The sequence below is a fragment of the Phodopus roborovskii genome, unplaced genomic scaffold (genome assembly GCF_943737965.1).
Source record: "Phodopus roborovskii unplaced genomic scaffold, PHOROB, whole genome shotgun sequence".
Taxonomy (NCBI): Eukaryota; Metazoa; Chordata; class Mammalia; order Rodentia; family Cricetidae; genus Phodopus; species Phodopus roborovskii.
In genome coordinates, this window is record NW_026126418.1 from 10,914,219 (window position 1) to 10,939,479 (window position 25,261).

Consider the following 25,261-nt stretch of genomic DNA (forward strand, 5'->3'; position numbering starts at 1 on the left):
ACTTCTAGCAAAACACTCTGCTGGGTATTTTGGAAGCATTATCCATGCCATTTAGGGAGCATGCAACTAGGTGAAATTAGCAGAATAAAGAACACTTTAGTCACTGACATTATATATATCTTAACAGTTTGTGTTAAGTAACAGTAATGTATGGTGAGAGAGCATATATGGTAATAAACATTTCATAGGTGTCTTTTCTCTATATAGAATATATATTTAGCATTCTATTCCTATAACATCTAATAAATATTCCTAAAGTTTAGGGATAAGAAATTAACATTTTGCTTTCCAAACTGCTTAAATTGGTATATTTTAGCTACTCTGGATTCAGGATCTACGTTAATATTAACATTTTATATAATATTAAATTTGTTTCATGTTGTGGGATGTGACTTTAATTGTCAAGTTGATAAACTGTAGCTTTATTCTACTAACTTTAACTTAACAGTATTTACCAGAAATATTTGAAGTCAACATATGCAGCCATCCATCTCTAGAATGATCATACAATACATGGAAGGGATTAGAAACAATGTTCATTAGGGTTACTATTACTATAACAAAACACCATGAACAAAGTACTTGAGGAGGAAAGGATTTGTTTGGCTTATACTTCCTTATCACAGTTCATCATAAAAGGAAGTCAGGACTCAAACAGGAAATTCAAACAAGTCATGGACCTGGAAGGAGGGGCTGATGTAGAGGCCAAGAAGGAGTGTGATTCCTGACTTGCTTCTCATGGCTTGCTCACACTATTTTCTTATAGCACTGAGGACCACCTAGGGATATCACCACACACAATGGGCTGTACTGCCTCACATCAATCACCAAGAAAACAATGTCCTACACTCTGGCTTACAGCCCAGTCTTATGAAGTCATTTTCTCAGCTGACATCCCCTCCTCTCCCATAATTCTAGCTTGTGTCAAATTGACATAAAAGTAGCCAACATAGAAACAATGAAAAGGGGAATGTTACTTAAAAGCAAAGTGAAGCATACAGAGCCCAAACAGACAACCAAAAACAAAAACTAGCAGCCAGAGAGTAGCAAACACAAAGAACATTTTCTAGCAATGCAATTAATACATTTAGGAGATGTATCCATGGAAATAAATTTTAATGAATAATATGTCTAGCCCTGTGAATACTTTTCTTACTTTCCTGTTTCTTTTCTCTTCTTTCTTTTTTCTTTTCTGATTTATTTATTTATTTGTTTGTTTGTTTATTTATTTATTTTGCTATCCTTTTGTGTGTTGCTTCTACTACTAACCTTGCAGAGGAAGAGGGTAAGTAAGGATTACATCTTCTGCCTTATTTCTGGTGATCACCTCTTGCAGTCCCTTGCCTTAGGGTAGCTTAGTCAAGTCTCAGAATCATTATGTCATTATGAGCATCAAGTTATTCTGTCTGTCTGTTAATGTGTGATTGTTTTACCGATGGTGGCAGAGTAGTTTCTAGTGGAGACTTTTATAGTTTGTACAGAGATGGGCCAGCCACAGTTCTAAGGGAAGAATTATTCACTGGCAGTGTGATTGATCCAAAGCATTTATTAAGAAGATTTACATATAGACTTCAAACCCCCCCCCTTGGAAGGACTAGATATGTCAGGTAAGAGTGTTTACTTATATGGGTCAGATTTTCAGTTACACGCAATGTGCTCAGGATTGCATTTAATCATTTGGTGTTTTGGTTTTTTGTTTGATTTGCTTTTTGGTACCACCCTAGCAAAACTGACACTTCACTGAGAACAGTCAAGACCTTAAGTGTGGTTCAACTCCATATGATAAAATATTTAGCTGGTGGGAATACAGAAACATAAGGCATGACAAACAAACCATTAAGAGACTAGGGTCTCAGAATACACATAATTATGCTACTTTTAAAGGGGGCCATGGGATACCTAGGAAGATCAATGCCTTGATAGGTCATGAAGGTGTTAAGGATGAGTGTTTGCATGACAGACTCTGCCTTTAATTTTAGAAACAGCCTCCTTCTACCTGTCTTGCTTAAGATAAGAATACAGACAAGTGAGAAGTCAGACAAGTAAAATATCTTTTAAGTCACCTTCCCCTTTTCACTGTTTCATAGACTCGGGAAACTAAAAATATACAAACATTTAACTACAAACCACTAACTCAGCGGGATACAAGCTTTGAGCTGTTTTCCAGAAGTGGTAACAAACTTATCCAACTCATTTGTGCATAGTATTTGTAAGGATGTATGCAATGTAGGCAAATGGAGGCAAACCCACAAAAGAAGATTAAAGTATGTTTGTCAAACTTAGTAATGCAGTAAGGTAACAAAGGGTCTCTGCATGGATGGCTGAACAATTGTTCTACTCTTTAGTAAATGATTCCATTGACATCTAGTAGCACATATTCCTTAATGTACATATTCTAAAGAAAAAGGACCTTTTTAATTTTTCTTGCAGAATCTTCATCCACACATTTTATGTTTTTGTATTTTGGGTCTATTTTTTTTTTTTTTTTTGTAGATTTGAACACATCACAATGACTGTCATATATTAAAAATATTAAACTTTAGTACTTTTGAAGACATCAGGTTTGTGGTTAGGCAAATCTAAACATCTTAGCAAAATTTATACTTGAAATTCTAACTCCAATTCTAAATTATGCATATTTTGACTTGTGACATCTAATTTATTTCCTTAGATTTATCCATGTGTCTTATCTACTTTAAACCTCTACTTCTCCATCCTGCACACACATGCCATAATTAAATATATACTTCTGGAAAATATAACTTTGGCTACATTAAAAAAGCTTCACATCTGTATGAAGGGGAATGGAGTAGGAAAACAGTATGTACTGGGAAGTGATAAATATAATGGTTGCTATTATTGTTTTGGTTCATGTATTCATATTTGCATTTTATATATAAACATTAACACATGTGTGTCTTTAGTTAAATGGGAGATTAATATTCACTTGTGCACACAAACTTTTGGTGTAATACCTCTGATTCAGTCATCTTTGCCTCCATAATGCAACTAGCAATACAATACATTTTTAAATTTAAATTTATACTGAGATAGGATATTCTTGAGTGACTCCTTAGATACTTCTTTCTCTAAAGAGAAAATTACCAGAAACATCATCTAGACTGTTTATTTCTGAACACTTACTTTTAAACAATGACTATCAAGTTTGTCACAAATACTTGAAGTCAAACCAATTACAAACACGATTTTCTTTCAAGTAAAGTCAATGGTCTATGATACATGAACTCCAAGTTTCAAAGAACTTTGGGTCATTCATGTTTTCCTCTCCTCCCCCTCTCTTCCCTCCCCCTTCTCTCTTCATTCACTGCCCCTCCTCACTTCCCCTGTGCTCTGGGGGACTTGTCCCTTCCCCCTTCTGTGAGGGACTTTATATGAATCTCTTAGAATACACCTTGTATCCTAGTTCCCCTGGTGGCTTGAATTATAGGCTGGTGATCCTTTGCTCTAGGTCTAAAATCCATATATGAGTGAGTACATACCATGTTCCTCTTTTTGTGACTGGGATACCTCATTCAGGATGGTTTCTTCAAGTGCCATCCACTTGCCTGCGAATTTCAAGATTCATTTTTTTTTTTCTGCTGAGTAGTATTCCATTGTGTATCTGTGTCACAACTTCTTTATCCATTCTTCAATTGAGGAGCATCTAGGTTGCTTCCCGGTTCTTGCTATAACAAATAATGCTGCTGCGAACATCTTTGAACAGATGCCCTTGTTGCATGGATGTGGATCATTTGGGTATATGCCTAAGAGGGGGATTGTTGGGTCCTGTGGTAAATTAATTCCCATTTTCCTGAGGAACTGCCATACTGATCTCCAAAATGGCTGTATATGTTTACACTCCCACCACCAGTGGAGGAGTGTTCCCCTTTCTCCACATCCTCTCCAGCATGAGTTGTCATTGGTGTTTCTAATTTTAGCCATTCTGGCAGGAGTAAGATAGTATCTCAACGTTGTTTTGATTTGCATTTTCCTGCTAGCTAAGGATGTTGAACACTTTCATAAGAGTCTTTCTGCCCTTTTCATTTCCTCTATTGAGAATTCTTTCTTCAGAAGACTGAGTCAGGGTAGGAATAGAAGACAGGAGAGAGAGAGAGAGAGAGAGAGAGAGAGAGAGAGAGAGAGAGAGAGGGAGAGGGAGAGAGAGAGAGAGAGAGAGAGAAAACATAAAAGAGGGAGCCAATATTGGTTTAAAGAGAAAACTGAACCTAAAGAAAGGTCTAGAGACCTACAAGACTGCTGCCAACTAACAATTTGTGAAACAGTGGAAAGGCTACCATAAATGTGCATCCCCGATAGTGACTTATCCAAGGAGCCCTCATTAAATACCTGTTGGAAACAGAAGCAAACACCCATACATAAACACTGAGTCGAACTAGAACCCAGATGCAGATGGAGAGGACAAGACCACGTTGCAGAAACAGAGACAGGTGACCTGAACAAGAAGGAGCTAACGGGCCCCCAGACTGATAGCTGGGAATCCAGCATGGGTCTGAATCAGGCCCCCCTGAATATGGGTCTCAGCCAGAAGGACTGAGCAGTCTAACGGACCTCAGACAGTGGAACCAGGATGTATCCCTGGTGCACAAAAGGACCTTGCTAACACATCCCCCATGGAGGGATACTCCCTTAACCTAGAGACAGGAGAGAAGTCCTAGTCCCTACTTCAAATGACCTGACAGATCTACATGATCCCACCTGGATGTCATTGCCTTACATGTGGAATTGGGGTTGGGGGATTGGAGGGGAGGTTGGTCAGGGTGCATGTGAGGGGCCAGAGAGGGTAAAAGGGAGGGAGAGGAAACTGGGATCGACATGTAAAATAATAAATTAAATTAAAAAATTAGCATTAAAAAAAGAACTTTGGGTCATTATTGATGAATCCTGTCTTCTGATAATTCTCATAGATTTCTCAGAGTAACAGAATGATTATGGCTTCTTATCTTTCAGAATTTTAATTCAAACCTGACCTTCCCTTTCATATCTAAAGTAATTTAATGCTGTTGAGACTAATTTTTATCATTCTAGAGAAAATATTTAAGAAACACTTTATGTAAGAGTACGGTTTTACAACTTTACCTTATTTAATGTTTAGGGTCAATTAGCAAGACAAAGGAGAACAAGTTCCCAAAGGAGAACAAGTTCCCACACCTCAGTATTGCAAAATATCGTAGGCCTTTATGTAGAAGTCACATCCTACATAAATGTTCAATCTTTCTGTTGTACAACACTACTGCAAAAATGAAAACAGTATGGTATTGACATCATTCTGACATTGGATTTCTATTTACTTTGCTGAGCAATAACATTTCCTTTCTGTTTTGAACTTATATACTTTCAACAAAGATGTGTTCTCAAAAAGAATTCAGTATCAATATGCTCAATAGACAAATACTGCATTAATCTTTACCATCAGTATGTTAGGAGCCCATTGAAAATTTTTGTTCATTACTCAGAATTTTCTGTGAGACTATTTCTAAATTTTTAGGATACATCCCTTTATGTCTCTAAAGCAAAACAATCTATTATAGAATTTTATTATGAGCATGCACACACACACACACGACACATATACACGAAAATGCACATTACAAATTATAAATTAATGCTGATATAAGTAGTGTTTGTTTGACATTGAAAAAGAATAAAATGCCTCATAATTTTCACCCACATGTGCACACATATAAACATATGACAGGCATATGAACACATATAATGTAGACCTCTCTGACTTTCACTCTTAGGGATCTATTTCTGCATGCATTTTTACTCACACACATTTGTCCTTTCATTAAATTTTTATATTGGAAGCTGAGCTCAGATTTAACAAATGTTCAACTCAGAATATCTTTGAATATGCTTATAAACCTGAGTTTCACAGAAAGAAGGTAGCTTCCCCAAATGTCAGTCAGCAGCAGAGCTAGCAATGTCTACTGCACTCTTCCATTTTTTTTTAATCAAAAATTTCCCATGCCAATCATTCCAGTGAACTACTTCCCTTCCAAAATCTGTTTTCCATATATACCAAAATAGGGTTGACTATTCCAAACTAGTTAAACATCTGTGTCACTGAAGTACAGGAATTGTTTTCCTTCGCCACATGAAAGCATGAGAAAATAATAATTACCTCCATCTACTTGTTTTTGATTTACAGTATTTAATACATTTATTATTAATAGATAGCTATTAACTCATTAGTACATAAGGAGGAATTTGTCATGTTCCAAATATCTGTTCACTAATGCTCTATATTACTGTGGTCCATAGGACTATGTAGTGAGCACTCAGTTGACAAATGAGGAGGCTATACCGATGGGGTTACATATTCCAATGAAGGAGACCCACCAGCAGGGCAGTGAGAATACTTGTTTTTTGAATAGTCACTGTCCTTGCTGTAAATTTTCTGTGGAGCCATAACTCTCCCTTTCTATGGTGGGATTGGTCCAAACAACTACAGCAGTATACTAATCAATTACTAAGCAAATATATCTGTGGATGTTCAGAAGATGGCTTTTCATTTAGTTATATAGTTTTGCTATATAGATTATGTACTGGATCCATTTGTTCAACAAGGACTATGGACCCTTTACAGCCTGTCTTTTACTTTTGATCAGACTAACTGCACACAACCAGCTGAATATGGTGTTAGTTGGGAGGACTGGGTTGTCTATGGGGCCTCTTGATGGTGGATCAGTATTATACTAGTGGATCACTAGTTTACTAATGGACTTTGGGAGCACATTCCATATAGAGGAATAATCTTTCAGCCTAACATGTGGGAGGGCCTAGGCCCTGCTTCAAATAATATGACAGACTTTGAACACTCCCCATGGAAGGCCTCACCCCCCCCCCCCCGGGAGCAGAAAGTGGATAGAAAAGGTATAGGTAGCGGGAACAGGGGATAATGGGAGGGTTGGGAACTGGGATTGATATGTAAAAGAAGCTTGTTTCAAATTTAAATAAAAATTTTATAAAACAAATAATCTCAGTCTCACATTGCACACAGTTTGAAGAATTTATGTGGAAAATAATCAGAGTGACAGGGATTCTTGGAGCCTCTAAAAAAGAATGCAGACTTTCTGATTTTAATTCATTAAGTATTCTGTTAAAGTACAATGCACTCTCTAGTGCATTACATTTGTGAAATTTCATAGAAGTGAAGAAGAATGAATGTTGTCTATATCCTTATCAATTTGAGTCTGTTTTGAGGGTATCAGGAGTTAGTGTGTTGCAGATTTTAAACTTTAGAACTTCATTTTAAAAAAGTGTTTTTTTATTTTTTGAGATAATATTGTAAATATATCTGTTACCCTTCCCTTTCCTCCCTCCTAATTTTCTTGTGCTGATCTGTTTAATATGATTAAATTCATCATTTGTTCTAAAGAAAAAGGGTTCAACATCCCCCATGGAGGGATAAATGCCTTAATCTAGAGACAGGAGAGAAGCCCTCATCCCTACTTCACATGACCTGTCAGATCTACATGACCCCAACTGGATGGCATTCCCCTACATATGGAATTGGGGTGGGGGATGGGAGGGGAGGGGGGTTAGAATACATGTGAGAGGGCAGAGAGGATAAAAGGGAGGGAAGGAGGAAAGGAAGGAGGAAGGGAAGGAGGGAGGGAAGGAGGGAGGGAGGGAGGGAGGGAGGCAGGGAGGGAGGGAGGGAGGGAGGGAGGGAGAGGGAACTGGGATCGACATGTAAAATAATAAATTAAATTAAAAAAAAAAATGCTTTGACTCCAAAATTTAAGTTGAAGGACAAGTTACTGGGGAAAAGGATTTCTGTTTCTGTTTCCACAGAAAAAGAAAAGATGTGGATTCCTTCCAGACTAATGTGGTTTGATCAAGCCAGACTGCCTGAAACAGAGTAAGAGGTGATCCTACATTCAAAACAGCTGGACAAAGCAGCCTTAAAGACTACAGCCAGGATTTCTGAATCTTCTTAGAATCCCCCATGACAGCTCCCTTGACAATTATGTTTGCAAATTAAGTAAAATGATATTTATGATTCATCACTAGAAATCAATAATGATATATTTTTGTTCCTTACCCTCTTTCATTTCCCTTCACTTACTCCACTTTTTTTACCCTATATCCTTCCAGAAAATATTTTAAGCTTTTCAATTATAGGTAGAGTAGAATTTTCCCTAAGATGAATGGTAATGTATAATAAGTACAGTTTTTCCAGCTTCTGTTTTACATTTCTATCCCCCTATTTCGGGAGAGAAATATTGCTTCGTTAACAATAGATAATACCTTTGTAGAATTGTGTAGTCAATATTTGATCCCCCTATAGAGATGTCAATGACATAGATGAAGAATGTTGTTTCAAACATAATCTTTTAATTTTTTTTTGGTTTAATTTCTCTCTCTCTCGCTCTCTTTCTGTCTGTCTCTCTCTCTCTCTCTTGATCTCTTTCTGTCTGTCTGTGTGTGTGTGTGTGTGTGTGTGTGTGTGTGTGTGTGTGTTATTGTTGCTGTTGCCATGGTTGTGGTTGTTGCTTTCTGTATGTGGAGGATGATGACCATAAAGGTCAGAGAAGGTCTCAGATCTCCTAGACCTAGAGGTGAATGTGAAATGTGAATTGGAGTCTAGTTCTCTGTAAAAGCAGCAAATGCTCTTAACTGCTAGAGTCACCTCTCCAACCCCAGCATTCTTACATTTTTAAATCACTAAATTTTGAAAGTTTTTTTCAACATAACCATTCTATTTGGAGTGATATCTCAAAGAAGAATCCTGGCATTGCAAAACTGACACTAAGTGACCTTGGAAAATAATTGTAGTAAACTGTATCATGTGATAGTGTAACTGACTGCCTCTGATGAGTTAACAGACATTCCAAAGAACTAAAGGACTTTCATCTTTGGAGATAAACTATAGTATATAATGTTCATTCTGTAACTTTTTTTCTATTTGGTAATGCACTTAATTAAAAGAGATGATTCAAAACATGCTAAGCCAGTTAACAGTTAATTGAAAAGATAAAGACATCCTATGATTTCAGATGATTGTAGCATGAAATGAAATGTAACATGATCTTGTGAGCCAAAGTCCCCAGCAATACAGAATCATAAGGAATTATTCAAACTAAGATCAACACACCCACAGTTAACAGTATGAAGAGATCAAAATTTCACAATTAATCATTTTTTTTCTAGAAAACAAGAGGCAAAAGCTATTACTGAAGTTGGCAGGCTCTAGAATCTCATATTTTAATATAAAAAGAATAAGAACTGACTAGAAACTAAAGAAATCTATCAGAAATTAAGAAATATGTCTTAAAAACTACCTGTAAAGGCTAGCAAGACACAGTCTGTTGGATCCAAATTAGAAGGAGTTAGGTTAGCTTTTGAGGAAAAGAGTCCAAGTGCTTTGTATTTAAAGAAAGGTATTAGAGAAGAAAGCAGTTCCAAAAGCTGGTCTCCCTTACCCAGATACTGAATTCTGCAAGATGTAATATAAGTATATGTAAGGAAGGCTATAAAAAATGAAGCAGGGCAATATAAAGAAGCATTTAATCAATAGCAAAATTAATACATTTATAACAAAAAAATTGTCTTACAAATAGCTAACAAAGAGAGAAAACACTCAACGTTATGTACAAGTACATCATATTATATGTATTAATCAAAATAGATCTGGGTGAAAGAAGGAATAGGAATATTTTCACAAAAGTTGTGATGCTTTTCTTGCTTATAAACTTCACTATATATGGAATGACCTGCAATCCAGGGATGGTGGGCACACCAGTGCAGGGCCCTTTTCTTGAGTTACACTAAGGAACCCTGACTATTGCAAATGCTTAGCAACAAAGTATAGAGTAAAAATACAGTGATATCAATTACTATCTCATCAAATGGCACCAATATCCTAGCTTCACAAAGTAAAGTGGAATAATTCTTGAAAAAAAAATCCAGTGATATAAATGTCCCTCAGGCAGAGTAGCACTATGCCTAATCTATGTACATATCTAATTTCCAGGAAGCACTCATTTTTGTTGTTGTTTGATCACTATATAAAAATTATGAAGGGACATGTTTTTCCTTGGTTCTCAGGCCTATATCAAAATCACCCAAAGGCAGAACTCTAAAAAGGTTGCAGGGCAAAGACTTTGAGTCCTAAGAAGCAATAACCAGAAGCCCATACTTGCCCCTAATAAGGCGTAAACACATTATGGATAAAAGTTAATGATTTGAGTTGTTAGTGACCAAAAAAGAAGAACCTTCCATAATTTTCATTTACTTTCTCATATGTCACCATATTCACATCTTATCTTTGTCCATGCCATTCCCTTTCTCATATATGGATTCTTATAACTCAGCCCCGCTGTTTTTACCTCTTTTGTCCTCAAGCCTACGTGTAGTTTGAAGCAGAATTGCTTTACTTATGTCATTTCTGGAACTTTATCACAAGAGGGAAATATTGCACTTGAATTTCTTCTTCATTTTCTTTGTATTGGCAAACATTAGGTATCTAAGGAAAAACTGTTACCTGAACCTATAACAGAGAATAGAAAATGGCCAGAACCCTCTCTACTAACTTGAACTATTTCATGGTGTTCAAGGTAGAACCTTATAACTCAAAGCCACTGAGATAAGAGGATTATTGTAAAATATCTTATCCTACTAATGCAGTATGAAATGAAAGGTATTATCATAGGATAATGTATTTCAGGAGATATTTAGGGAATCATGTTTGATTTAAATAAATTTATGTTGAATCCTAAGACTATCATTTTCTAGCTGGATCAACATAGTGAAAATTATTATATCACAGTTATTAGTCATTTTCTTACTTATATAGGAAAGATAATTGTGCTTATGTACAATTTCCACTACACATCAAGCATCAGATTAAATTTGAGGAAAATGATGACTAAAGATATTTGAAAACAAAATTTGAAGTTCTTTTTAAATCAAAGTCTATGAGTACATTACTACCCCACTATTTAAAATATAAAAATACAAATGACACCTTCTTATATAAGTGTGGGATCTTTTGTTCATAACTTTACTATTATATTATTATAATCCACCCCTGTGATACTCAGCCACATATGCATGGATACATACACATACAAAGAATACAATGTAGGATCAGTAGCTTTTATCTATATATATACATATTACGCATCTATGGATACATATACATACATAAATATGTATATGTAAATATACATACAATAATAATTAAATAAGAGGTCATGCATACGTTAAGAAGTAGAGGAAACATGAGAAGTATTGCAGGATGGGAAGGGAAATAATTTTAATATAGTTTTCATTTTCAAATCCTCAAGAAATAAATTAAATGTAGCGGAAAAATATAGAGTATTGATACCACCTACTAAGAGGTAGTTTTAAAAAAGCACAGAAAGTCAAAATTTATTTTGTTTTTCCTTTAATCAACATAAATTCCAAGAAACATTCAGACTTGACTTTGATTAAATTGCGTGGTTGCTTTGGCATTCAGTCCAAATGCCAAGTTCATCACATACCTCCAGGGGGAGAGATTACTATCCTATCAGGCAGGCAGGAATACACCATGGCAGCAAGAATACCTCAGTCTATTCCTCTCTGACCTCTGCATTGTACATTAACAAACTCACTTCTTAATACAATTCAACCAAGGACAAACAGTTTTAAAATTTTTAAATTAAGATAGTCAATAAATGAGCAAAAAGTGCATATTCCTTATGAATAAAAGGACAAATCAAAATAATAGCAGGTCAACGTTTGTCATATGTCTTTTTTGTAACTATGTAGCAATGTACAGAAGCACTCTTATTCAAGAAGGATAAACAGATCAGAATTTGGATAGATATAAATGGCTTTAATTACGTGGACCTATTATGCTGGTATTTAAACATGTTATACTGATTGTTTAACTAGCATGGTGAAGGGTATCTATGCTCATGCTGACTCCTGTATTTGCAGTTTATAGCAGTACTTGTTTTAACTCTAGAGTATTAGTTAAATATGTCGAACAAAAGTCTACAAAGGAAATAAGATAAATCTTATGACACATACTTATTTTAAAAAAATAGTACAATCATTGGTTGAGTGAAAATTGAGATAACCCCATCATGGCAACATCTAAACATGTTTGTGTTTTTCATAATGGCTATTCTTGCTCAAATTCTTAAGGGCATTCATTGTGTTTTCGGTAATAAGTAGATTATTAGGTAAAACAAAATTAGTCAATAATGTAGGCTAATTTTGAGATAAAAGTGATAACTATCCTTATAGAAAGTAAGAAAATGTATTGGAACCATGAGAGGGCACAGTAGGAAAAAGTTCTTGCCAAAAATCTCAATGACCTCAGTTCAATCCAGTGGTCTTTGGGATTGGATGAGAATAGACTCCAGCAATTTGTCTTCATTCATCCACATCTATAATCTATATCAGGTAAAAAGCATGTCCATATATATATATGGATATAGTAAATAAGTAAATCCAACAAAAGGGTATTCTCCCTTTTGTATTTATTGATTGCCGATAAAATGCAGAGTACCAATTTTAAGAAAAACAGAAACATTTTTAAATGTCAAAAACCCAATTACAACATAATATGTGTTGTGATGCCATAAAGTATAAAACCTGTATCAATTCAGTAGCCGGTGAATTGGAATAAAGTGAAGCCAGCCCTTTCTCTCAGGTTTATTCTTCAGATGGATGATTTTTTTTAACCCCTAACATATTATTAAAGCCTTTTCTGGAATCACAAATGGATTCAAAGCAAACAGCATATTGACAAAAATGTAATTTCTATTATTACATTAAATGGTGTTTTGGCCATCAAGTGCTACGTACTTAGTGACATGCAATTGGCATAGTTGACTTCAGTGTTGCATATAGATTGTGGGTTTAGTGGAATTACTGAGAGGAGAATATTTTGGTATGGGTGTCCTTATGTGTGTGTCATTAATAGACCCATGATCACACACTTCAGGATCTATGGCCTTCACACACTTCAGATCATGGGTCTATTAATGACACACACATACAAACATAAATACACATATAAGTACTTTTAAACAATATATACATGTAAACTCATATACATATATAAACATATTTTATATATGTATTGTATGTATATACGATGACACACATACAAACATACATTGCACATATCTACTTTCACAGACATACATATACACAAATAGAAACAAACACATATATACATATAAAAGTATATGTACATTATGTATTGTACAATGACACCCATAAATATAAATGCAAATATATGTACTTCATTTTTTAAAATATGTATTTATTTGACATCCCAACAATAGATTCCCCTCCATCATCTCCTTTCAGCCCCTCCTCCCCTGACCTCTGCTCTGACTCTCCCTGCCTCCACTCCTCCTCCATTTATATGACAAAACATAGCAAATAAAGTTTTGTAAGACTAAGTACCTTGTCTTGTATTTAAGGCTGGGCATGGCAACCTATTATGAGGAATAGGGCCCCAAAAGTAAGTAAAAGAGTCAGATAAAGCCCTTGCTCCCACTGTTGCAACTGTCACAAGAACAACAAGCTACACAACTGTAGCAAATATGCAGAGGGATTATTTCAGTTTCCTGTAGGTTTCCTGGTTCTCAGTTCAGGCTCTGTGAGCTCCTATGAGCCCAGGTTAGCTGATATATTTGGTTTTCTTGTCATGTCCGTTACCCTTCTAGCTCCTTCAAACTTTCCTCCCTCTTTTCATGAGGATTCCCCAAGATCAGAATAATCTTTGACAGTGGGCTCTACATTTGTTTCCACCAGTTGATGGATGACTATCAGGCTAGGCACCAGTCTATGAGTATAGCAGAATATCATTAGGCACCACTACATTGGCATTCTTTTCTACAATCGTGCTTAGTTCCATCTGAGATCTCTGGGCCATCTAGCCTTTGGATCCTGGCATGCCAGTCAGTGTCATGGCTGGGCTCACTTTTATGGCATGGGTCTCAAGCTGTACCAGTCATTGTTTGGCCACTCTATGGATCTATTTTGTCACACTTACCCCAGCACATCCCATGGGTAGGACAGACTATACATTAAAGGTTATGTGGCTGGGTTAGTGTCCCAGTCCTATTGATAGTCTTGCCTAGTCACAAGACAAGAGATGATCAAGTCAGGATCTGTATCCTCTATTCTTAGGAATGTTAGCTGGGGTCATACTTGTAGATTCCTTGGAGAATCTACAAATACTCTTGTACTTTCACATATATACATACACAGATGTAGACACAACCATAAATATACTTTTCTACATATGCACATATATTTAACACATACATAAAATTTACATAAACAGTGTACACATATATTGTACATATGTATAACGGTACACATATAAACATAAATATATAATATGTTCTTTCACACACATATATACATATACACACATATGTACTTACAAGTACTACACACAAACATATACATATACACACAAATATACACATATATACACAAAACATACATATGCTCATAAAAACATTCATACTCATACATATACACACATACTGGCACACATCAGGTCACCAGTGTCTAATGATGTAATCTCAGCAATAAAATATTAACAAACCAGGAATCATACTAATTTCTATATTAAACAAGAGAAGTGTCAGCTGAAAATAATAATTTGGCAATGCTCTAAAATGTGTCTCAATTTTAGGTTTGGAAATATTTGGACAAAATATGCATTAGAATTAATGAAACTTACTGGATTAGCAATCTAGGAGTAGGTATCACTGTGAATATCACTTAGAATATCACTGTGAATGAAGCAATTTATGGCGTTAACCTTGCACTGAATATCTACTCTAATGCATAATAACATATGCTAAGTGCTTCCCCTGGATTACCAGTCTTCACAAAGAAACCTAAGATGAATTATAAAGTTGTAGCAAATATTATTTTGCACTAGATTAAAAAATAAGAGGTTTAAGGTTGTACACTATTATAATGCTGTTCTTTGCTAGTATTATGAACAAAATTTAGGGAACCTTCTCAACTGTCCAGTTCCATAGGCTAATTATTCCTTCCCCAATTCCATAGTAACAGCTAAATTGAAAAGTTTGAAATGCTGTCAATGTGTAGTTGTGTGGTCTTCTTCTGTGTTAAGTTTAATATAGAACACCTGCTACAAATCTCCACCGAACCCAACTCTCCAGCTTGTTTAATGGCCAATTTAAACATGTAGAGGAAAACAGTAAATGGTCTAATTCACTGCTGTTTTGTTACTTTCCCAAAATTATTATTAGTTTTAAGAGAAAAAAAATCTTGTTCTATATTTTAAATCATTACATCTAATTTGACAATCACTACTAGTAATTGCAATTTTACAGAATTCCAATCAACATGATGCAAGTTAAAGAACTGTGAAGAGAGGCAGCATATCAAATTTCTAAGCATTAGTGGAACAATAAGATAATCTGATGAAGAAGTCTATTCAGCAAAACTATTTATCCTATTCTGCTGCTTTATATTAAACTGTAGCATTCACACATCATGATAATGAAAAGCTCCGTGACAGGCTTATGTATGTATTAAACAATACTCTCTATCAGTAAGAGAAATCAGAACCCTTCCACACATATTTAAGGTGACTATCTAATACCCTCAGCAGGTCCTTCTGAGGTGAATCTATGAAAAGATGCTGCTATCATAAAAGAAGGTAAATTTGAGAATTTTATGCCACAATGACCTTGCATGGAAAGAGGGCAACCTGGAGATACTGCTGATCCTGAATGTGAGAAAGACCTGTCTATTGTCTGTTTCTGTATTCATTTTCAAAACATTATTATTAGGGTGTTTTTAAAGAAGACAATAAAAATAAAAGTAAAAAAAGTTACCCTACTTAATTTTGGTAGCAGGGATAAGTCATCCCACCTGAGTTTGGGCAAGCATGACCTATAATGTTTGTAGAACAATGACATTTCCTAATTTCCCTCATAGGATCATATCATTGTAGCTAACAAATTGTGACTGAACTATGTTGCAAATATCCATAAGGGAAAGACTGACCTATGGAAGTGAAAAACATTCAAGTCATGTGACCCAAATATTAAGAATAAAGATCATTTGCATTCTATAATTTGTTGCATAAAAATACAAATTAATTCCAGCATAGTTTTCTTAAACAAATTTTTTCTAAGTCTATAAAGTTACAGCTAAAGAAAAACTGAATAATTATTTTAAAAAAATAATTTGGCTCTCAAGCCAACAAGGAAGAATTATGGATTTGCTCGATCATTTCTAGGCAAAGGCTTGGCAGAGGATGAGTGGTAGAGAAACTTGAATCCATGGGTTTTAGTATATGTAGCCACAGGTAATCCTTAGGCACTATCACTGCTGAGATTTTGAATACCAAACCCATGGCAAATTAACATAATTCAGACAAGCAAATATTCATAAGTTTGAGAATACAATGAATTGAAAAAACAAAGATTAATATTCCCTTAACATTACTTGTGAAACAAATTTTATAGCAGCCACAGGGCCAGGACAGTTGTTTCAATCTAGTGTCTTCAAGATGAGAGAAGGAAGCTATGTACAAAAAAACCTCAGCTATAGGCTGGTAAAAGAAGATCTGCATAGCAACGTCATCAATGATATACAAATATTCACAGGGAAATTTTCACAAGGCCCCACTCCAACATGAAAATTTATGGGCAATTAATGTGTGACAAGAGCAGAAGAATGGATTTTTTTCAGAGTAAACCCTCCAGATAAGTTGTCCAGAGTCAAGTATTCAAATCTAAACACATGTGTGTAAGAGCAATGCTAAAATGACTCAGTGGGCAGAAAGAGGAAGGGTTAGAGATTATATATGACTTTTTATGTAGCTGAATTGTTTTATGTAGTATCATTTGCAATTACTTGAAACATAAGAGGACTGCAATAATTTATTCAAAGGCCATTCAGTTTCAAGTGTACACAGCTAATTTTTTTTTTTACTTCTGTGTCCAGTTATTTTCAGTTCCCTGATGTTGGCTTATATTTCCATCCTCAGAAGAATCCTTAGAATCATCTTGAACCCCATGTTTCTTTCTTCTTTGATGGTACTGGCTTGTAGGTGGTTAGAGCTTACTGGCTTTCTTTACATGTCCCATGGCTGAAGTTGCATGCATACACAGTCATTTGTATTCACTACTCAGATTGAAAGTATTCTAAAATACAATATGATATCAAATAATCATAGCACATTAAACTGAACCTCTTAGAAGAGAAAGTGGGAGGTACCCTTGAACAATTTGGTACAGGAGACTGCTTTGTGAATATAACACCAGTAGCATAGACACTGAAGTTGCAAATTAATAAATGGGACCTCATGAACCTGAGAATCTTCTGTAAGGCAAATGACACAGTCAACAAGAAAAAAAAAATCGCAGCCCACAGAATGAGGAAAGATATTCATCAACTTCTCATCTGACTGAGCACTGCTTTCCAAAATATACAATGAACTCAAGATGCTAGTTAACAAAACACCAAATAATACAAGTAGAAAGTGGGGTACAAAACTAAATAGAGAATTTTCAATGGAGGAATCTAAAATGGCTGAAAGATACTTGCAAGAGTACTCAACATCCTTAGCCATCAGGGAAATGCAAATCAAAACAACTATGAGATAATGCCTTACTTTTGTCAGGATAGCTAAATTAAGAAACACCAGAGAGTTTATGGTAGAGAGGATGAGGAGAAAGGGGCACACTCCTCCACAGCTGCTGACAGTGCAATTTTGTACAACCACTTTGGAAATCAGTATGATGGTCCCTCAGGAAAATGGGAATTAATCTACCTCAAGATCCAGCAATTCCTCTCTTAGGCTTATACCCAAAAGATGCATATTCATACAACAAGGACATCTATTCAACTATGTTCATAGCAGCATTATTTGTAATAGCTAGAACCTGGAATCAATGTAGATGCTCCTCAACCTAAGAATGAGTGGAGAAAATGTGTTACATTTACACAATGGAGTACTACTCAGTGGAAAAACACAATGGAATTCTGAAAGTTGCAGGAAAATGGATGGAACTAAAGAAATCATCCTGTGTGAGGTAATCCAGACCAAAAAAAAAAAATAAATAAAACAAACACATATGGTATTTACTCACTCATATATGGATTTTACACATGGAGCAAAGGATTAGCAGCCTACAATCTACACCACCAAATATGCTAGGAAATATGGAGGATCCCAATAAGGACAGATAAACATGGTTCCCTGGAGAAGGGGAAAGGGACAAGATCTCCCAAGCAAATTGGGAACATGGAAGTAGGGGAGAGGGAGTTAAGAGAAATAGAAGGAAAGAAGAAGAGAGGAGAGGGAGGGGGTATGATGGAACAGGAAGATTGAGATAGGGAAAAAATAGAGGAGAAAAAGAAAAGAGATACCCTAATAGAGGGAGCCATTATAAATTTAAGGTGAAATCTGGTACTAGGGAAATGCTGAGAGACTTATTTACAAGGATGTACCCCCTAACAATCTAATAGTGGAGAGGCTACCTTAAATGCCCTTCCATCATAATGAGATTGAAGACTACCATATATGCCATCCTAGAGCCTTCATCTAGTATCTGATGGAAGCATAAGCAGACACCTACAGCTAAATACTAGCTGAACTCCTGAAATTCAGTTACGGTGGTGGTGGTGGTGGGGAAGGTGATGAGCAAATAGCTCAAGAGCAGGCTGAAGAAACCCACAGAATCAGCTGACCTGACAAGGGGGAGCTCATGCACCCCAGCTCTAATAGCTGGGAAACCAGGATAGGGCTGACCCAGACCCCCTGAAATTGGGTGTTAGAAACCTGCCAGAGGCTCTTCTAATACCTAAAGACAGCAATTAAAGTCATTAACAACTATTGAATAGTGAGCTCTTAGCCAAGACTTAGTGAGGCTAGCAAAAGAGGCAAATTAATTACCCTGACCTCAAAGAGCTGAGATGGAGCAGAAGTGATTATGATAAATTATGACAAAGGACATAGAAGAAAATTTTAAACTTTGCTCTAATTTAACAGAGGAAAAATATTTTATGGATGGTTACATTGTTGAGCAGAATTTAGACAGTGCTTCAAGCAAAATTTCGATACTAAGAGATTATAAATGACAGGAAAGCCAGAAACAATAAAAATAACAATGGAGATCATACTACTTATTTATCTGAATTTTCTGGGGGAAATGATCTCATAATATATACCCTTAGCTATCTCAGAACATAGAATGTAACACAGGCTAGACATGAACTTGCTGAAATCTGTCTGTCTTGTCACATGCTGGAAATCCATACAAAACAAAATGAAGTCATTCCTTCTTATAATTCCATCATACACTGTGAAAGTAAAGTGTCAGCCCTTAAACTCACAAAAGACACTAATTTGTACAATGTACGCAATATAGCAGTTTCTCAGAAAACTGGGAATGATATACCTTAAGAATTGGTTATATTAGTCTTATGTATTTACTCAAATGACAACCCATCCTGCCACAAGGAAACTTGCTCGAATATGTCCACAGGGGCTTTATTTGTAATTGTAATAAACAGAATCTGGAAAAAACCTAGATTTCTATAAACTTAAGAATGGATAAAGAACATGTGGTACATTTACATAATGGATTATTATTCAGCAGCTAAAAATGACATCTTGAAATGTTCAGGCAAATTTATAAACCTAGAAAACATTATCCTGAATGAGGTATCCCAGAACCAGAATGAAAAACAGGGTATGTACTCACTTATAAGTGAATATTAGCTTTTAAGTAAAGGATAATCATACTACAATTCACAGACCTAGTGAGGTTGTGTAACAAAGAGAGCTCTAGGCTTGGAGACAGATGAATCTCCCTGGGAAGGGGAAATAGATTTTGTGGATGAGCTAGGGCCAGTTTGGCATGAGAACAGGAGGTACCAGGTAGAAGGGGAAGCATGGAAGGAAAGAGTATGGGGAAAGATGACTGGAATTGGAGGGCATTGGGAAGTGATATGGAAACATAGTGCAGTGGACCCTGTCTGGAATCTATGAGGGTGACCTTAGTGAGATACAGAGCCTGAATCATTCATTTCTGTACCTAGCCAAAGCAGCCAGTAGTGGGACTGGGACACCAACCCATCCACAAAACCTTCAACCTACAATCTGTTTTGCCTTCAAGATGTGCTGGGCAATGGTGGTGCAGACCATGTGGGAAGTGCCCAACCAACACAATTAACAAAGAAAAAGAATGTCAATGAAATGATGCCTAATAATGTTCTGCTATAATCATAGATCAGTGCCTAGCCCAGGCAAATGATCAGAGTGGATGCAGAAACCCAGAGCCAAACATTAGACAGAGATATAGGCCAAGTTGGAGTTCTCCAAAAAGTCCCTCCCTTGTGGTGGAAACTGGGAAAGAGACTGAGAAGGGATTTGCAGAGATCAAGGGATAGATAACACTAGGAGAGTTTGGCTCAAGGAATCAAATAATAAAAGCTCATGGAGATTCAGGAAACTGAAAGGAAAATAGTGGAAGTTGTATAGGTCTATGCTAAGTAATCTTCATATATCTTATGGTTGTTGGCTGGGTATTTTGGGACTCTTGACAGTAGGAGTACAGGGTATCTCTGACTTTTTTGCCTGATCTTGGGACACCTTTTTTCCATATTGGGTTGCCTTATAACTCCTTGATGAGTTTGCACCTGGTATTATTGAATCTTATTTTGCCAAATTCACTTAATGCAGGGGGCTTGTTTGTTTTATGGGGGGGGCGTAGGATAAATCTAGGGTGTCAGTGCCAGGAGGAGTAGTGGGAAGGAGGTCTATGGTCAAGACGTAGCCTGTCAGAGAAGATTATTTTTTTTTTTTTATCTCAAGAGGATGGTCAAGTAAAAGAAGGTTGTTTTGTTTGTTGAGACTTGTTGGTTTTCATAATAGGAGACACAACTTAATCCCTAGCTGTTTGAGATACTCTCCAAGTTTTTTCCATAGGGGCTTGCAATCTCACCCAACCCACCCAACAGGCCCTCAATTCAGCAAATAACTATGTAATTTCCCAAATATCTTCCTTTCCAAGACACTATTGAAATCATATGAGACAAATTCCTCTTTACTTCTTAAGTGTGCTGTTAAAGTTACACTCACGTGAATTTAGAGTGTCAGCAGAAGCTGCTACTTGCTGTGATCCACTCTCTCTGGGTGACCATGCAGCCTTGCAATCCAGTGAGTCATTTCTAGACAAAAGAGACAGTTAATACTTGACATTAATTTTAAAGAAGTTAGAAAACTTCAACAAAATCATTTGAAATTAAAACCTTCCTGATGGAGTAACTGAGAGTGATCAATTTCTTTCTCTCCCTCTCTCTTACTCTAACTTCCACATAATGTATATAATGTATGTCATGCTTGTTTTTATTTTTGTTTTTGTTTTTTCATTCACAAAACTTGCTTCTGGAAAAGTATTTTCCTTCATCAAGTGTTTTAATTGGATTATTGAGCAATATTTTCCTCAGGAGAAAAGGGGGTGTATGCAGTGTTTACTCCTCTCTGTTTATGACCACTCTGTTTTTGTCAAATAAACTCATTTGTCATTCTTAAACAAGGCTCCCTTGTCACTCATTCATCATGCCACCTGTTCTGTTTTAGACACAAACTCCCATACTTTTTTCCTTCATATTCCCATTCTACACATCTACTCTGTCTCAGTCCTACCATCACCATTCCTCCTTCTATTCCTGAAGCTATCTGCATTTCCATAAATGCCTTTCTTATCTCAACATAAGTGCACTGGAAAACAACAGTGCTATGATTACAAATTAGGTAAATGGTATTAGCATTTTGTGAATGTTAAGGTAGAGTAGGATAGGAATTCTCTGTTACTTTTATTGCAAGCAATTATTGAAATTATTGGGAGTTCCAAGTCCTGCCCTCAGGGTGTCAAACCTGTCCCCCTCACCTGGAGTTGTCTTAATCCAGACTTAGCCCCTCTCCCCTCCAAGAAGACCCAGTAATTAGTGCCTCCTCCCCTAAAGGTTATTAAATGGCCCTCTTCATGGATTCTTTCCTCTTCCCCTATGGCCACGGGTGAATGTTTTGCTTAGGTTACAAGACCAAACAGAAGTCACAGACTGGGAAATGAACTTCACCACCCTATATCTGACAGAGGGCTGATCTCCAAAATATACAAAGAACTCGAAAAACTAGTCACCAAAACAACAAATAACCCTATTTAAAAATGGGTACAAACTGAATAAAGAATTCTCAATAGAGGAAATCAAAAAAACTGAAAGACAATAAAGTGCTCAACATCCTTAGCTATCAGGGAAATGCAAATCAAAACAACTTTGAGATACCATCTTACTTGATGAGAGATGTCATTCTGTATATGTTTCTCATACTGGTTAATAATAAAGCACTGTTGGCCAATAGGAAAGGAAGATAGGAGGGACTAGGAGACAAGGAGGAAATAGGAAGTAGTAAGGAGGAGCCAAGATGGAGAGTCAGGAGAAAGCAGTATGCTCCCCGGTAAGAGAAATACATAGATCAGCAGAAATGGGTTAATAATTAAGGCAGAGCTAGCCGATAAGAAACAAGTAACAGGGCCAACAGAATTATATCTAATACAGAGTCTCTGTGTATTATTTGGGGCTGGCACAGCAGCAGGACAAGACCGGGCGGCGGCAGGCAGAAAAACCCGTACACCTTACACTTACTCCTGCCAAATGGCTAAAATTAGAAACACAAATAACAACATATGCTATAGAGGATGTGGAGAAAGAGGATCACTCCTCCACTGCTGGTGGGAGTTCAAACATGTAGAGCCTTTTGGATATCATTTTGGCGGTTCCTGAGGAAAATGGGAATCAGGTTACCTGGCTATCCCCCTCTTACGCACATAGTCAAATGATCCACATCAATTCAACAAAGACATCTGTTCAACTATGTCTGTAGCAGCATTATTTGTAATAGCAAGAACCTGGAAGCAACCTAGATGCCCCTCAATTGAAGAATGGATAAAGACATTGTGGCACATTTACACAATGGAGTACTACTCGGTGGGGGAGGGGGGATAATGGAATCTTGAAACTTGTAGGTAAATGGATGGAACTTGAAGAAACCATCTTGAGTGAGGTAACACATTCCCCAAAAAAAGGAACATGGTATGTACTCACTCATATATGGATTTTCAACATAGAGCACAGGATCACCAGCCTATAATTCACACCGCCAGAGAAACTAGGTTACAAAGCAGAATTTATGAGATTCATGCAAGGTCTCTTACAGAAGGGGAAAGGAACAAGACCTCCTGCACATATTGGGAGTGGTGAGGGCAAAAGGGGAGAGGGAGCTAGGAGAATGAGAAGGGGAGGACAAGAAAGCATGTAGAAGATTGAGTCAGGGGAGGAATAGAGGAGAGAAAAAAATAAAGAAGAAAGAGAGAGATCATAAAAGAGGGAGCCATTATAGGTTTGAAGAGAAATCTTACTCTAGAGAAATGTTCAGAGACTTACAATACTGACCAAACCAACAATTTGAGAAACAGTGGAAAGGCTACCATAAATGCCCTTCCCTGATAATGAGATTGATGACTAATTTATTGAACATCATAGAGCCCTCATCTAGTAGTTGATGGAAACAGAAGCAGACATCCACAACTAAACACTGAGCAGAACTGAAATCCAGATGCAGAGAGGGAGGACAAGACCAGGCTACAGAGACAGCTGACCTGATGAACAAAGGGTAGCAAATGGGCCCTCAGACTGATAGCTGGGAAACCAGCATTGGACTGACTAAGACCCTCTGAACATGCGTCTCAGTTAGAAGGCCTGGGCAGTCTACGGGACTTCTAACAGTGGAACCAGGATGTATCCTGTTGCACAAAAGGACTTTGGGAGCACATTCACTATGGAGGGATACTCCCTTAAACTAGAAGCAGGAGGGAGGTCCTAGCCCCTACTCTACTCCAAATGACTTGACAGATATTTAATGACAAAACCAGATTTTCCCAATAAGTATCTACAAACCCAGCCCTACAGAAAGTATTGGAAGGAAACCCCCAACACAAGGAAGGTAATTATGCCCACAAAAATGTAGGCAACAGATAATCCAACTACACTAGAAACCAAGGGTAAAGCAGAACAAATATATTCACAATACCACTGCCAATAACAAACCTAAATCAAACAAGCATCAACAATCAATGGTCCTTGATGGGAGATGTCCTTACTCACCCTCAACATTAATGGTCTTAACTCACCTATTAAGAGACATAGGCTAACAGAATGGATATGAAGACAGAATTCATCCTTCTACTGCATACAAGAAACACATCTAAGCTTCAAAGATAGACATTACCTCAGGGTAAAGGGTTGAGAAAATTTTTCCAATCAAATAGAACCAAGAAGCAAGCAGGTGTGTCTATCCTAATATCTAACAAGTTAGACTTCAAACCAAAATTAATCAAAAGAAATGAAAACGGTCATTTCATATTCATCGCAGGAGAAATCCATCAACAAAAAGCTTCAGTTCTGGACATCTATGCCCCTAATAAAAAGGAACCCAGATTCGTAAAAGAGACGATACTAAAACTCAAAGCTCATATAAAACCTCACACACTTATAGTGGGAGATTTCAATACACCATTCTTAATACTAGACAGGACAACAAATCAGAAACTCAACAAAGAAACAAAAGAATGAACAGAAGTTATGTCTCAATTGGGTTTAATAGACACCTATAGAACATTCCATCCAAAGACAAAAAAAAAATATGCCTTCTTCTCTGCTCCACATGAAACATTCTCTAAAATCGACCGCATACTAGGTGGCATAACAAACCTCAACAGATACAAGGGAATAGGAATAGTCCCCTTTATCTTATCAGACTACCATGCTTTAAAATTAGAATTAAACAACAACACAAATAGCTGGAAACTCATGGAAACTGAACAAAGTGCAATTGTACCACACCAGGGTCAAAGAAGAAATAAAGAAATTAAGGCCTTTCTAATATTCAACGAGAATGAGGACACAACATACCCGATCTTATGGGACACCTTGAAAGCAGTGCTACCAGGGAAGTTCATTGCAATAAGTGCCCATGTGAAGAAAACAGAGGATAGTTACATAAGAGAATTAAAAGAGCAAATGAAAGCCTTAGAACAGAGAGATGTGAACTCACCCCATAGGAGTAGATGCCAGGAAATAATCAACTTGAGGGCTGAAATCAACAAAATAGAAACCAGGAAAACAATACAAAAAAATCAATGCAATGAAGAGT